The sequence below is a fragment of the Zea mays genome, chromosome 7 (genome assembly GCF_902167145.1).
Source record: "Zea mays cultivar B73 chromosome 7, Zm-B73-REFERENCE-NAM-5.0, whole genome shotgun sequence".
Lineage (NCBI taxonomy): Eukaryota > Viridiplantae > Streptophyta > Magnoliopsida > Poales > Poaceae > Zea > Zea mays.
The window spans coordinates 142,334,371-142,351,572 of NC_050102.1; the positions used below are offsets into that span (position 1 = coordinate 142,334,371).

Sequence of the window (17,202 nt, forward strand, 5' to 3'; positions counted from 1 at the left end):
TATCAATTTTACACCCTGCCCAATCAGCATCGGAATAACCAATTAAATCAAAAGTGGATCCCCTGGGGTACCAAAGGCCAAACTTAGGAGTGTAAACTAAATATCTCAAGATTCGTTTTACGACCCTAAGGTGAACTTCCTTAGGATCGACTTGAAATCTTGCACACATGCATACGTAAAGCATAATATCCGGTCGTGAAGCACATAAATATAGTAAAGATCCTATCATCGACCGGTATACCTTTTGATCTACGGATTTACCTCTCGTGTCGAGGTCAAGATGTCCATTATTTCCCATGGGTGTCTTGATGGGCTTGGCATCCTTCATCCCAAACTTGGTGAGTATGTCTTGAATGTACTTCGTTTGGCAAATGAAGGTGCCCTCTTGGAGTTGCTTTACTTGAAATCCTAGAAAATACTTCAACTCCCCCATCATAGACATCTCGAATTTTTGAATCATGATCCTACTAAATTCTTCACAAGTAGATTTGTTAGTAGACCCAAATATGATATCATCAACATAAATTTGGCATACAAACAAATCATTTGCAATTGTTTTAGTGAATAAAGTAGAATCGACCTTTCCGACTTTGAAGCTATTAGCGATAAGAAAATCTCTTAGACATTCATACCATGCTCTTGGGGCTTGCTTGAGCCCATAAAGCGCCTTAGAGAGTTTATAGACATGGTTAGGGTACTCACTATCTTCAAAGCCGGGAGGTTGCTCAACATAGACCTCCTCCTTGATTGGTCCACTGAGGAAGGCACTTTTCACGTCTATTTGATAAAGCTTAAAGCCATGGTAAGTAGCATAGGCAAGTAAAATGCGAATTGACTCAAGCCTAGCTACGGATGCATAGGTTTCACCAAAATCCAAACCTTCGACTTGTGAATACCCTTTGGCCACAAGTCGTGCCTTGTTCCTTGTCACCACACCATGCTCATCTTGCTTGTTGCGGAAGACCCACTTGGTTCCTACAACATTTTGGTTAGGACGTGGAACTAAATGCCATACCTCATTCCTCGTGAAGTTGTTGAGTTCCTCTTGCATTGCCAACACCCAATCTGAATCCCTTAATGCATCTTCTACCCTGTATGGCTCAATAGAAGACACAAAGGAGTAATGTTCACAAAAATGAGCAAAACGAGATCGAGTGGTTACCCCCTTATGAATATCGCCGAGGATGGTGTTCACGGGGTGATCTCGTTGGATTGCTTGATGGACTCTTGGGTTTGGCGGTCTTGGACCGTCATCATCTTCCTTGTCTTGATCATGGGCATCTCCCCCTTGATCATTGTCCTCCTCTTGAGGTGGCTTATCTTCTTGATCTTCATTTTCATCCTCTTGAGCTTGGTCCTCATCTTGAGTTGGTGGAGATGCTTGCATGGAGGAAGATGGTTGATCTTGTGCATGTGGAGGCTCCTCGGATTTCTTAGGACACACATCCCCGATGGACATGTTCCTTAGCGCGACACATGGAGCCTCTTCATCATCTAGCTCATCAAGATCAACTTTCTCTACTTGAGAGCCGTTAGTCTCATCAAACACAATGTCACAAGAAACTTCAACTAGTCCAGTGGACTTGTTAAAGACTCTATATGCCCTTGTGTTTGAATCATAACCAAGTAAAAAGCCTTCTACAGCCTTAGGAGCAAATTTAGATTTTCTACCTCTTTTAACAAGAATAAAACATTTGCTACCAAAGACTCTAAAATATGAAACATTAGGTTTTTACCGGTGAGGAGTTCATATGATGTCTTCTTGAGGATTCGGTGAAGGTAGAGACGGTTGATGGCGTAGCAAGCGGTATTAACCGCCTCGGCTCAAAACCGATCCGAAGTCTTGTACTCATCAAGCATGGTTCTTGCCATGTCCAATAGAGTTCTATTCTTTCTTTCCACTACACCATTTTGTTGTGGTGTGTAGGGAGAAGAGAACTCATGCTTGATGCCCTCCTCCCCAAGAAAGCTTTCGATTTGTGAGTTCTTGAACACCTTCCCATTGTCGCTTCTAATCTTCTTGATCCTTAAGCCGAACTCATTTTGAGCTCGTCTCAAGAATCCCTTTAAAGTCTCTTGGGTTCGAGATTTTTCCTGCAAAAAGAACACCCAAGTGAAGCGAGAATAGTCATCCACAATTACAAGACAATACTTACTCCCGCTGATGCTTATGTAAGCGATCGAGCCGAATAGATCCATGTGGAGTAATTCAAGTGGCCTGTCGGTCGTCATGATGTTCTTGTGTGGATGATGAACACCAACTTGCTTCCCTGCTTGACATGCGCTACAAACCCTGTCTTTCTCAAAACGAACATTTGTTAGTCCCAAAATGTGTCTCCCTTTAGAAGCTTATGAAGATTCTTCATCCCAACATGGGCTAGTCGGCGGTGCCAGAGCCAACCCATGTTAGTCTTAGCAATTAAGCAAGTGTCGAGTTTAGCTCTATTAAAATCTACCAAGTATAGCTGACCCTCTAACACTCCCTTAAATGCTACTGAATCATCACTTCTTCTAAAGACAGTAACACCTATATCCGTAAAAACACAGTTGTAACCCATTTTACATAATTGAGAAATAGAAAGCAAGTTGTAATCTAATGAATCTATAAGAAAACCATTGGAAATAGAATGGTCAGGTCATATAGCAATTTTACCCAATCCTTTGACCAAACCTTGATTTCCATCCCTGAATGTGATGGCTCGTTGGGGATCATGGTTTTTCTCATAGGAGAGAACACCCTTTTCTCCCCTGTCATGTGGTTTGTGCACCCGCTATCGATGATCCAACTTGAGCCCCCAGATGCATAAACCTACAAAACAAATTTAGGCCTTGTTCTTAGGTACCCAAACGGTCTTGGGTCCTTTCACATTAGAAACAAGCACCTGGGGTACCCAAACACAAGTCTTTGACCCCTTGTGTTTGCCCCCAACATATTTGACAACTACTTTGCCTGATTTGTTAGTTAGCACATAAGATGCATCAAAAGTCTTAAATGAAATATTAGGTTCATTTGATGCAATAGGAGTTTTCTTCTTAGGCATTTTAACATGTGTAGAACGCCTAGAGCTAGAAGCCTCATTCTTATAAATAAAAGCATGATGAGAATGAGTCTTCTTTGCATGAATTCTCCTAATCTTATCCTCAGGATAACCAGCAGGGTATAAAATATACCCCTCGTTATCTTGAGGCATGGGAGCCTTGCCCTTAACAAAATTAGACAATCTTTTAGGAGGGGCATTAAGCTTGACATTGTCTCCCTGTTGGAAGCCAATGTCATCCTTAATGCCAGGGCATCTCCCACTATAAAGCATGCTATGAGCAAATTTAAATTTATCATTTTCTAGTTCATGCTCGACAATTTTAGCATCTAGTTTAGCTATATGATCATTTTGTTGTTTAATCATAGCAAGGTGATCATGAATAGCATCAATGTTAATATCTCTACATCTAGCACAAATAGAGACATGATCTACGCTAGATGTAGAGGGTTTGCAATCATTTAATTCAACAATCTTAGCATGTAAAATATCATTGTCATCTCTAGCCTAGTGGTTAAGGACTTCCAAGTAGCACCTCCAAGTCCTGGGTTCGATTCCCCTCGGGAGCGAATTTTTAGGCTTGGTTAAAAAAATCCCCTCGCTGTGCCCCATCCGCTCTCAGGTTACGATGTCCTGTGCGCCACCCTCCGGTTGGGCCGTTGCAGAGTGGACAGTTGACGCCGGCCCGTTAGTGATGGGGGGCCAGGGTTCGGGGATTTTCTCGGCCGGGACCATTGTTTCGGTCTCTTCTTAATATAATACCGGGAGGGCGGTCTTTCCCTCCCCGGCCGAGTTTTTATTGTCATCTCTAAGATTGGAAATAGAAGTATTGCAAACATCTAAGTCTTTAGCCTTAGCAATTAATTTTTCATTCTCATTTTAAGGCTAGAGAGAGATGCATTCAAATTGTTAATCTTAGTAATCAAACTAGCATTATCATTTCTAAGACTAACAATTGAATCATCACAAATATCTAACTTCTCAACCTTAGCAATTAGTTTGGCATTTTCATTTCTAAGGTTGGAAATAACATCATGGCAAGTGCTTAGCTCACTAGTTAATTTTTCACATTTTTCTACCTCTAGAGCATAAGCATTTTTAACCTTAACATGCGTTTTGTTTTATTTAATAAGGAAGTCCTCTTGGCTATCCAAGAGTTCATCCTTCTCATGAATAGCACTAATCAATTCATTCAATTTTTCTTTTTGTTGCATGTTAAGATTGGCAAAAAGAGTAAGCAAGTTATCCTCATCATCACTAGAATTATCCTCATCACTAGAGGTTGCATACTTAGTGGAGGATCTTGATTTTACCTTCTTCTTTTTGTTGTCCTTTGCCATGAGGCACTTGTGGCCGACGTTGGGGAAGAGAAGTCCCTTGTTGACGACGATGTTGGCGGCGTCCTCGTCGGAAGAGGAGTCGGTGGAGCTCTCGTTGGAGTCCCACTCCCAGCAAACATGGGCATCATCGCCCTTCTTCTTGTAATATCTCTTCTTTTCTCTTTTCTTTCCCTTCTTGTCGTCGCCCCTGTCACTATCACTAGATAATGGACATTTAGCAATAAAATGACCGGGCTTACCACACTTGTACCAAACTTTCTTGGAGCGGGGCTTGTAGTCCTTCCCCCTCCTTTTGCTTGAGGATTTGGCGAAAACTCTTGATGATGAGCGCCATCTCCTCATTGTCGAGCTTGGAGGCGTCGATGGGGAGTATACTTGATGTACACTCTTCTTTCTTCTCCTTTGTTGCCTTGAATGCGACGGGTTGCACCTCGGGTGTTGAGGTGGCGCCTTGCTCGATGATTTTCTTGGAGTCTTTGATAATCAATTCAAAGCTCACAAATTTTCCTATCACTTCCTCGGGAGACATTAGTTTATACCTTGGATCACCACGAATTAATTGAACTTGTGTAGGGTTAAGAAAAATGAGTGATCTAAGAATAACCTTGACCATCTCATGGTCATCCCATTTGGTGCTTCCGAGGTTGCGCACTTGGTTCACCAATGTCTTGAGTCGGTTGTACATTGCTTGTGGCTCCTCCTCTTGGTGAAGCATGAAGCGACCGAGCTCCCCCTCGATCGTTTCCCTCTTGGTGATCTTGGTCACCTCGTCTCCTTCGTGCGCGGTCTTGAGTACGTCCCAAATCTCTTTGGCGCTCTTCAACCCTTGCACCTTATTATACTCCTCTCGACTTAGAGGCGAGGAGTATAGTGGTGGCTTGGGAGTTGAAGTGCCGGATTTGGGCAACTTCGTCCGAGTGTCTTCATCCCTCGGCGATGGTACCTGTACTCCAATCTCAACAACATCCCAAATACTAGTGTGGAGTGAGGTTAGATGGTGCCTCATTTTGTCACTCCGCATATTATAATCTTCAGCATCAAACATGGGTGGTTTGCCTAATGGGACGAAAAGTAAAGGAGTACGTTTGGAAATGCGAGGATAGAGTAGGGGAATCTTACTAAACTTCTTGCGCTCATGGCGCTTAGAAGTTACAGACGGCGTGTCAGAGCCGGAGGTGGATGGCGATGAAGAGTCGGTCTCGTAGTAGACCACTTTCTTCATCTTCTTTTTCTTCTCGCCGCTCCGACGCGACTTGTTGTGTGAAGGGGATCCCTTCACCTTGTTGCCGGACTCCCTGGATGGAGCCTGCCCATGGCTTGTGGCGGGCTTCTCGCCGGTCACCAACTCCTTCTTGGCGTGATCTCCCGACATCACTTCGAGCAATTAGGCTCTAATGAAGTACTGGGCTCTGATACCAATTGAAAGTCGCTTAGAGGGGGGGTGAATATGCAAATCTGAAATTTATAAACTTAAGCACACACTACAAGCCGAGGTTAGCGTTAGAAATATAAACGAGTCCGAAAGAGAGGGAGAAAACAAATCACAAGCGAATAAGAGCAGATGATACGGTGATTTGTTTTTACTGAGGTTCGGTTCTTGCAAACCTACTCCCCGTTGAGGTGGTCACAAAGATCGGGTCTCTTTCAACCCTTTCCCTCTCTCAAACGGTCACTTAGACCGAGTGAGCTTCTCTTCTCAATCAAACGGGACACTAAGTCCCCACAAGGACTACCACACAATTGGTGTCTCTTGCCTTGGTTACAATTGAGTTGGAATCAAGAAAGAAGGAAGAAGAAAAGCAATCCAAGCGCAAGAGCTCAAATGAACACAAATGTCTCTCTCTCTAGTCACTAATCGATTGGAATGATCTTTGGACTTGGGAGAGGATTTGATCTCTTTGTATGTGTCTTGAATGAAGTCTATAGCTCTTGTATGAGGTGTGAAGGCTGAAAACTTGGATGCATTGAAGTGTGGTGGTTGGGGGGTATTTATAGCCCCAACTACCAAAGGAGCCGTTGGTGAGGGCTTCTGTCGCATGGCGCACCGGACAGTCCAGTGCGCCACCGGACACTGTCCGGTGCGCCAGCCACATCACCCAGCCATTGGGTTCTGACCGTTGGAGCTTCTGACAGCTGGGCCACCGGACAGTCCGGTGGTGCATCGGACAGTCCCTGTTCACTGTTCGGTGTGCCTTCTGGCGCTGCTCTGACTTCTGCGCGCGCAGGCGCGCACTGTAGCGCATTAACTGCTCGTTGCAGGCGACCTTTGGCGCTGTGTAGCCGTTACTCCGCTGGTGCACCGGACAGTCCGGTGCTGCACCGGACAGTCCGGTGCTACACCGGACAGTCCGGTGAATTATAGTGGAGCGGCTCCCATAATTCCCGAAGGTGGCAAGTTTGGAGTCGGGTTCCCTGGTGCACCGGACACTGTCCGGTGGTGCACCGGACAGTCCGGTGCGCTAGACCAGGGCACACTTCGGTTGTCTTTTGCTCTTTTTATTTGAACCATTTCTTGGTCTTTTTATTGGTTTGTTGTGAACCTTTGGCACCTGTAGAACTCATAATCTAGAGCAAACTAGTTAGTCCAATTATTTGTGTTGGGCAATTCAACCACCAAAATCAATTAGGAAAAGGTGTAAGCCTATTTCCCTTTCATAATTGAAGCTCATTTCTTCCCTTAGATGATTTCCCCTTTTCTATCATAACCTTGGTTATTTATCTGTCACACTAACATTGCTATCAGAATGCTACTATTTGTACAAATAGAAGATATAATGCGGACTACACTACCTGGGCTTATTACATCGCCTTTGCTATAACTCAGGGGCACATTATGGAAGGTGATCCTGAACTTATTGATGATTCTGAGTTTTATCAACTTCTCAAGGAGTTCCTTGAGTCATGTGATAGAGGGGCATCAGGTTAGTTCATTTTGACTATTGAACTTATTATTATTTATTTACACACATAGTTGTATTCGATCCCGAATCCGATTGAAATACATTAGGGTAGGATACAGGATGACATACTATCCATCTATATCCATCCGTTTTCACCCTAGAATTTATTTATATATCAACATGCATACTGAAACATGGTTCATCCTTGATCTTTGTTCTAACTGAATTGATGGTCTCTGGCCACAATATAACTATGGGGGCTGACCAACATGAGGCATTGAGGAAGACCAACAAATCAACATAAATAAGGTGCTAGCTTCTCAAACTTTTTTCAGAATGAGATATATGAACAGTATGTCATGTCAGTGTGATTAATTTTGCCATGTTACAGATCATAGTGTTGACACCAATACTCGAGAAATACTAGAAATCCCTGTACTGTGGTTTTTCTTCTACCTGCTTTGGTGGCAGGGTGCCATTTTAGGAGCATATGAGGTGGCTGAAGTTTTTTGAGATTTGGTTAACAGGAAACAATGCGTACGCTAAATGTTGACCCCATGTTTTTTTGTTTTGTGTGCACACGCAGATTGTTACTTGATCTTCTTCAGTGAGGTATGCAATTTCTGAACATGTTGGCAGAAATGATGTTCTGTTTTATTAAAACCTAACTGTGTTCTGTTAAATCCTAATTAGGCTCCCGTGCGTCACCACATATTCTATATATCATATAGGTGAATTTATTTAAATGTGATAGCAATAACCTATGGTAAGATTTTGTGTTTGGTTTTCCGAATTTTAGGTTTCTGTATGGAACCCGCTGATAAATAACAGTCTCAAAATATGGAACTACATACACTGAACTTTTAAAAAGAAGCTGAAAAATGAGAATTCTAGATAATGTTGACCTTCTAGCTTCCATTTCCCAACTATTTGTTAAACCCAAAGACAAAAAAACAATCTCCTGCTAAGTCAAAGCAAAATTTACTTGTTAAATCTTTGGAGACTATTGTTGAGGTTGAGGAGAAAACTGAGCTGGAAGAGGAGGCAGATGTTCTATCTGAGATAGAGGAGGAAAAACTTGAATCTGAATTAGACGTAGAAGAAGAGAGTTCTGAGGTTGCAAAGCTTCGCCATGGTGTGGAGCGGTACGCATATGAGGATTCCCAATAATTGGATTTGAGAAGGAGGCCATGAAATACAAGAACTATTATCTGAATGGCAAGGTATGTTCCATCTTTGCCCAGTTCAGTCATTATGCATTCAAATACGCAGTAACACACCTGTGTAAGGGTGCCACGGAGCAGAAACCACCTCAGATTTACCCTGAAACCGCCTCCAAAAATTCTGGACGCAACATCGAATACTGCCACATGTGACCTGTTAGGTATGTAAATTCTACTTTGTTTATTTTATTATTACAACCTTAGGCACTATGTAGTTGTCTCTGATCATGCTGGCATATAGCAGTTTAGTTTGTTTGTGGCCGCCCTTGTGGTAGTTGCATGTATCAATTGTGGCATAAACCATTTATCAAATCTGATATTGTTTCATGTTACCAAATAAAAGGTACTTGCTGTCCTCTGTCCCCTTTTCGAATCATGCGAACATCTTTCTAAGTGGCAAATAGTGACCAGCCGATTCATGTCCCTGTCGTCCTCGATTGTGCTTGCTCCAGCAGGGGCAGAGCGAGCACATGGAGATCCACATCTCCTCCGGCGGCGTTCTAGCTTACACCAATGATGATGACTACGAGAGTAGGCACCCCTTGCTGCTCAGGACTCCTGCCTCAGTCGAGTGCTACTCTGTCTCCGCTGCCGTCTTCCGGTGAGTCTAATAAGCACCCCTCTCCACTTCGGTACTCCATTCTTCTCCTGTGCTCTACCTATTACAATACCTTTCATGAATCGTATCGTGCGCTTATCATCAGCCACCCTATACCCTAAATCTTGCTCTCAAAATTGTGCCTCGTCTTGCTCTCAAAAAGTCAAAATGGTTCTTATGCAAGCTGCTTTAATCACGCTATGCATGTTGCGCCAATGTATATTGCAGAGACTGAGAGACCGCACCGAGCCAGATAAGAGTCATGCTCATTTTGATTTCTTTATTGTTCTTGGGATGCTTGTAAGTATGTGATGTTTTTATCATCCCTTTAACAATGTTTTGGTCTTCTATTTTGTTTGTACTTTTACAGCTTGGTTGTATAGTGGTACCTGGTTGGTGTTACATGTATGCCTCTAGCACACCATTATGTCTCATAATGGGAATTGGAATGTGCTGGTTACCCTCATCACCTAGATGGCTCCTGTTTTTCTAGATGCATCCTATTTTAGATAACATGACAAGGTGAGTGAAATAAAATAAATGCTTCTTCCATTTTCTACGTTCATGATTCACTATAGTACCTATTCTCCACCATCTGTTTCGAATTATAGGTCGTTTTAGTTTTTCTAGATGCAGGGCGACACGATGGAGGCCGACGAGATGGGCAGACGTGGACTACGCTAGGGTGGGGTGGTTCCGGGCGTGCGCAGGCGAAGCCCCAAGAGGCCACCGCCGTCGAGGTGTGTGTCGTGCGTGGGGATTATAATATCTGGATTATGGTAAGTTGACAATACATTTCTTCTATGAATTTTAAGATTCAAGAAAAGTGATGAAATACATTGATAGAAAGCTTTTTCAACGTCCACCATACAGACATCCTTCTAGAAATTAGATTTTGTAAATAACCTATTTTTTGTGAATAGGTGCTTCTGTAGTACCTCTGATTTGTTGTTCCAGTGTTCCAGATTCCTTAATACTCAATAAATATATATCATGGCATCATTGATGGAAAAATAGAGTAACTGCTAAATGTAATCGTGGTTTGAAATATCTTTATCCTTATTATGCTTAGGTGCTTCATACCTTTGTTTTACTTCAATATATTCTGTCTTGTCCATATTGTACATAGACCTAAATATACAGGCCCATATGGAGACCAGTCCACTGCGGTTTCCTTTGCCTGTACTGACTAAATCATAGGCGTCAACCTTACTGTCATTGTAGTAGAAAAAATGTGCTATGGGATCTGCATGTCGCTAAAATTTGAAATCACAGTTTTCCTTCCACTTAACTTAGATGTGTAATAGAGGAGATTGCAATCAGTTAAATGGATAAAGCAGCTAATCAAATTTCACATCTCATCACTAAGGTCTGAACATTTTATGCAAAATTTGGAGCTTCATGCTTGTGCCATGTCCTTGCACGGAGGCATTGTTTTTGTGCTTTATATCGGATATTTAAACTACTGACTTTATGCTAAGAAGCTTCACGACACCAATTAAGCAAAATTTGGACCTTGTGGACAATTTAGCATAGTCAAGAACCCAAGTGGCATATCTATGCAATTTAACTGATTGAAATGTTTCTCGTTGTACTCAACCTCTTAAACTACCTATAGGCTTTGCTTGAGAGTAATCAGGCTACAAAGGATGCCAATGGTATTGCTACTCTCTATACTGTTCTTGTTCTACTGTAAAAACTATGACATCCCATCTATATGTTCATAACACAACTCTTTACTTGATCCCAGAAATTCCTTCTGCCTCAGATGGAGACAATGACGAGTGGTCAGAAGTACAGAGATTGCAGACAAGGTAAATTCTGCAATAGAAATAACTAACCAACCATTAGTGCAGCTCACTGGATGTATCAGGTACGCAGTCTGATCTGCAGATTTTTGTGGAGATGTATAGGTTTTGGTTACTGGTTTGTAAGCACTTTTGAGTTCTTAGTGAGAAAAGAAGAAAATATGTATTGTCAAACCCATGTGATCCATGGAACTGAATTATGGTATGCATTATGGCAGTTTTTAAATGATGGGGAGTGTAAGGATAGTTCATCCTCTCGGTTGATTCTGACTTCAATCTAGCCTCCTGTTTACTGATAAGCATTGTTGCTTGTCATGTTGTCAGATTCTCTTTGTTTCTGGCGTCTTGCTGACCATTGGGTCAAAACCAACTGTGCAGTTCTTCACTAAGCCTAAGGATCACAAGGTATTGATCTTCTCCCTACAAAACCCGAGTTGTTTTAGTTCCATTTATATTTATTTTGGTTTGGTGTTGGGTCATCAGTTAAGTTCCTGAACTAATGGCTATTTTTTGGTTTTGGATATTTCGGTTTCAATCTTGATTATTTTGGTTTGGTCTTGGGTCATCAGTTAAGTATACGTAGGCCTACCTATGAACATGAGATCACAATGAGTTCACTTACTATTGTAATAGCCATCCATGGTTCAGCCTCAATAGGTGACTTTTGTTATTATTAGTAGTAGAGAATTATGTGCGAGCTTTTTTATATCTTCTAGATCATTATTTGGCTATTTTAAATCTAAAGTTCCTGAATCATGGGCAAGAAGCAATTTCACTGTACATGTCAGTTAACCAATATCCGATCCAATGATGTAAAGTTTTAATTTTGGATGATGCTTTTGCTAATTTTTCTTGAATGTGACAAAGTGATTTTGCAGTGCTTTATTATTGAGTAATGAACATGCATGAAGCTAAAGCCTTGAGATGTCAATCATATATTTGTACTAGTCGGTTCCCCGTGCGTTGCGACGGCTTACAACAATACCCACGTAAACTATCTATCAAAAAAAATTCAAGATTTTTATTGATTGTCTCCGCTCTCTGTATAATATATTTTTTGATTTGGCTAACTGATGTTATTGTTTACTTCATGGAAATATGTCTTTGTACAACACAACCAATAAAGTGAGCGATTAGAAGAGAGTTCACAACGATTGACTGAATGAACAGAGATTATAAAATGACATAATTTCATCATACAGAGAACAAATAAGAGAAAATTTGTGAGATCAAGTTTATAAAATAAGTCCCATGAAGTCAAACTTATAAAAAAGATAGATCAAAATATAGAGTGATTGCTAAAGTCAAGCATCAATAAAAACTGGATGCGCTCCATATAAATTACGCTACTTCGTAGCAATTAGTAACGTTTAAAACCAACAAATAACCTTTCATTTTGCTGTTAGTGTGACAAATCATTGATGTTCCATCCAATTCAGCAACCTCAAACACCATGTAGTCAATTGCGCCAATGTGGTTTCAGAAACGACCTAATGCTTGCAAGAGCAAAGAACGTCGTGTCGTGCTTGGGCTGTAGCCTCGGCCCAGCCCGACACGATTATTTTTTATTTTACAAAAAAACCGTATATACCTATATACAATTTATATTCAATATTAAAACATCTTAGCGTGATGTTCTACTGGTTAGACAATTTCACCTAGTGTCTCCTGCCCTTTTTCCATCAGGGCATGGGTTCGAACCCCACATCCTGCACCGTTTTTTAACATTTTACGCTGATTTAATTAAATGGATCGACGAGCTAATGGGCTGGCCCGAAACATTTAGCAGACGGGCATGACGTGCCTGTGCGCTGATTTAATTAAATGGGCATGACGTGCCTGTGCGCTGATTTAATTAAATGGATCGACAGTCTAACGGGCTGGCCCGACACAGTTAGCGGGCCGGCATGACGTGCCTGTGCCATAGTTGTTGCCCGCGTGCATCTAGCCCGTGTCGGGCGTCGTTTGACATCTATAAACGTGCAACAGATTAATTTGAAATAGTTGTGAGGGATTATTTGTAAAAAATGACGCATGACGATCGTTATTAATTTGAAATAGTTGTGAGGGGTTATTTGTAAAAAAATGACGCATGACGACCGTTGAAACCGGTGCTTTAAGTATAGTATAGATGTTTTGGGCAGTAGGATTTGTATAGTTGCTGGCTTGAAGATAATGGTACCTGGTTTACCTCACATTAATCCAAACTCACTATCCCTCAATCTTGTTGCAAATGTTGCAGTGTGACTCATCGGAACCTGATTTATGTGATTCAGGATGCAATGGTGTGCTGGTGACGACGTCCTTCAGTCATCTCCAAGGCTGGTGGCCTTGAAAGAGAGAAGGATTACCGTTACACTGGGAGTGATGGTAAATGCAAGTTTGACAAGTCTAAGATTATTGCTTCAATTCAGAACTTCAGTATTGTGTCTGTAGATGAGGGTCAAAATGTTGCTAGCCTCATCAAACATGGGCCACTAGCAAGTAAGTAAAAGATAAAGAATCTGTTGAAATACATATAATAGTCAATATCACAGAATAAAATAAACTTCAGTAATCGTTGTGAATTAATATTTCATTGAATGATTTATATTCTATCGCGATGCACGACACTCTACTATCATATATAGAACTAATGGTTGCAATGTGCTGGTGAAATACTTCGATTAAAATAACAATATAACACACATTTGTACATAATTTGTTGTGGTATTATACGTTCCCGTTACAACGCATGGGCACTCACCTAGTTTTTCTGTAAATACGGAAACGATAGATCAAATATAAAAAACTGCCGGAGACGTTATTTTACCCATGCCGTTTTTAACCCAGTCTCGTGTGATGGGACTTGGGACGAGAGTACGGGACAATTTCTTTAGCAGTACAGTAGGTCATTTCTATATTACAATCGCGGTAGGAAAGACACGCGTTCACGATGTCCACGTCGTCCTCTTTTCCTCCATCCATCTGATCGTGATCCAGTGGCTACGAAATGTTTCACGCATCTTTAGCGGCGAAGCGTCGATCCGGGGCCACCGCGAAGCTTCCAGAGTTCCAGATTGCTCTCCCAGTCTCCCTCCCATAATCCCATGGCTTGGTGGCCGTCTCTCCCCAACAGCTCGGCGCCTCGCCTCCTGCCCACCATAGCTCCCGACCCTAATAGCGTCGCTCTGACCTGCTGTTGTGTCGTCGCCGTCGGCAAATCGCTTCCGCTCTTCCCCGCCATCTCCACTGACAAGGCTGCCTAGTGAGCGCGCGGCCCTGCTCGCTGGAGCCAGCCACCACCATGCCCATTGTGTGGGTGGAAGGCGCAGCACAGGGCCAGCTGCTTGGTGGAGAGGAGGGCAAATCCGCGACCTTTTCATCTGAGTAGAAGCATCGACACTGCGGCGGCCCTCTCCTTGCCCATTCCTCTCTTTCGATTCTTCGAAGCCCAGGTTACATCGTCGTCCCCAATCCAGAGAGCCGTACCAATCCCCATCGCCCCAGACCAGACCAACAGTGAGTACAGCAGCAGCAGCTGAGAGCGTCAGCGTGAGAGCGTGCGAAGCAGGAGGGAGGACAAGAAGAAGCCGATGGCGGTTGTGAGCGGCAGCGGCGGGAGGCTGAACCCCTGGGCAGAGCCCTTCGTGCCTTCCGGGGCGCGGTACCGCGGCCTGCGGACCGTGGAGGCGACGCCGGAGTAGGAGGTGGATGACTTCTCCCCCGAGTGGTGGCGCCTGGTGTCCGCCTCCCCGGCCTTCCGCGACCGCTGGCTCCGCGAGTACGGCGTGCTCGGCCTACTCGACGCCGAGGATGACCTGGACGACGACGTCGACAGCTTACTCCCCGACGACTTCTTCTCGCCTCCGGCCCAGCGCCACGGTAAAGCTGCCTCGCAGCTCCGTTTCTGCCTTGCCTGTTCCTGTCTTTGTTGCTACGAGTACCTTTAGCAATTAGCACTGCTGACTCGGTGTGTGTGTGTCGTGGCGTTCGGACGGAGCAGAGAGCGAGCGGGAGGACGCCGCGGGCAGGAGGGCGGGCCGAGGGCTTGAGGTGGCGGCGTGGGGCATCGACAGGTGGTGGAGGGCGCACGGTGGGCCGCCAGAGACCCCGAGGTAAGCGGAGAAGGCGCCGCGGAGGGTGGCCGCCGCCGCCAGGGTGAGCCCCCGCCCCATCCAACAGCCGCGCCGAAGGACCAGATCCGTTCATCCACCGACGGCTGCTCAGTCAGTGTCACATCTTGGCAGAGGGGAAAAATAGGCACGAAAAAAAGTTCCCTTTCTTGAATCGATGCAGTTTGCTTTGGTGTTCGTCTCGCGCAGTTTCTGGATCTGGGCTCCGTTTCAGCTCGAGATCCTCTGCTGCGTTGTCTGTCTGTGATTGTGCTCGTACCTGTACTGTGTAAATATGAAGATGTAATAACAATAACACGCTGTGTGACTTTTTAGCTTTCAGTTTCGCCTATTCGGGCTTTGACAGGCTCACAGGCGCAATCATCCATCCATGTTCCCTTGCCTGATCTAATCCGCCGCCTCCTTGGTTCGGATAACGCGCGACGAAGCAATATTTTCAGCGTCATCTTTGTGCCGTCAATATTTTGAAGGAGCTAGTACAACGAATTTGATGCGATCTTTTTACTTTCTTTCTTTCCTCGATTTTAGTTAGTGGTAGTTTGGGAGACAAAATAGAAGAAGATTGGATAGGTTAAAAATATCTTTGTTATTTAAATTTAAATAAGAAAGAGATTTTAGTCCCTCTAATTCTTTCCGGTTTTGTATCTTCTAAACTAACTCTTAAAATAGTACCAATGATAGAGCGCCTCCTACATACAACCATTTCATAATATAGAGCATGTACATTGAACATTGTCGTCTATGGTAAATTAAGCAACAACTAATCCGTGATAGACCAAGAGTATACTGTATACATACATGTGCTCTTCAGAATGACATGTGTATTAGTGGCTGTCATGTATACATACATGATACATGTGCTCTTTAGAATGACATGTGTATTAGTGACTGTCAAGGATGTAGAGTGATGCAGGATAACATCTTCAGATTTCAGAATGGCAACGTACGAAATTTATTTATCTTTTCTTCTTTTTTTACAAAGACATGTTTCTGCACACACCGGAACAGTCATGTACGTGATTAAGACCATATTTATTTACCCTCTAGATTATATAATCCAGTTTTAATAAATTAAAAGGTTAACAAACAACATAAATTATTAGATGGATTATGTAATCTACATACTTAAATTATAATAATCTATAACCTGGTCAATAGGTGATCGTATAATCTATAAGTTAGATTATATAATTCTTGAAGGAATCAAATAGGGCCTAAGTATACCTGATAGACCAAGTAAATCTTGATAGTCTATAGAGTACATACGAACTCAAAAAATATATGTTTTTCACTAGGGTCGTAAACAGGGAGACAAAAATTCGAAATACCAAAACTATTTTTCAAGGCTGTCTATAGAGTACATCCTGTCGTGCACTTCGGTAGCCTCGACAGGGAGGCAAATCGCTTCCGCTCTTTCACGCCATCTCCATCTCCACCGACAAGGCTGTCTAGTGAGCGCGCGACCCTGCTCGTTGGAGCCAGCCACCACCATGCCCATTGTGTGGGCGAAAGGCGCAGCACATGGGCCTGCTGCTTGGTGGAGAGGAGGGCAAACCCGCGACCTTTTCATCGAGTAGAAGCATCGGCGCTGCGGCAGCCCTCTTCCTTGCCCATTCCTCTCTTTCGATTCTTCGATGCCCAGGTTACTTGCAAATGCAGCTGCTGACGAACACTCTCCCTAAGTTACTCTGTAGAGGATAACAAAAGGCTGCTCTCCTCCTGCTGGTTCCAGTAGCAGCAATGCAATAGAAGATTCGGTTTCTACTTTGCTGATCCTCTCCGAAAACCCAACCAAACTTAATTTGTTTACACACATGTCGTTACTTTTCTATTTTTCCATCAAACAATACCATACAGAATAAACTTGATTTGTTTGTTCCAAATATTGAAGGTTCTCTCAATGCTTGCACCCATCGAAATCTCTTTTCATGTCATGCGACTTCTACCAAACCAGGTTTGACTATTCAGAAAAAAACACTTTGTTCTTCCACATTTATGTGATACATACACGACATTACTTTCCCTTTTTCTGTCGTTTCTTAACATATATACAACAATTTTTAATCTGCATGTTTTTGCTGCTCCGAGCTGCCTTCTGTATATAATGACCACTGTGTTGAAATTTAATAGCTCAATAGAATGTAATTTGCTTTCTTTCTTCTTGCCTATTTTCGAATTTG

At 43.0% G+C, this 17,202-nt stretch overlaps 1 pseudogene; it reads left to right on the forward strand.

Annotated features, from left to right (window-relative positions):
• Nucleotides 1-14,015: 14,015 nt before the first annotated feature.
• On the forward strand, nucleotides 14,016-15,219 carry LOC103634222 (uncharacterized; annotated as a pseudogene).
• Nucleotides 15,220-17,202: the final 1,983 nt, after the last annotated feature.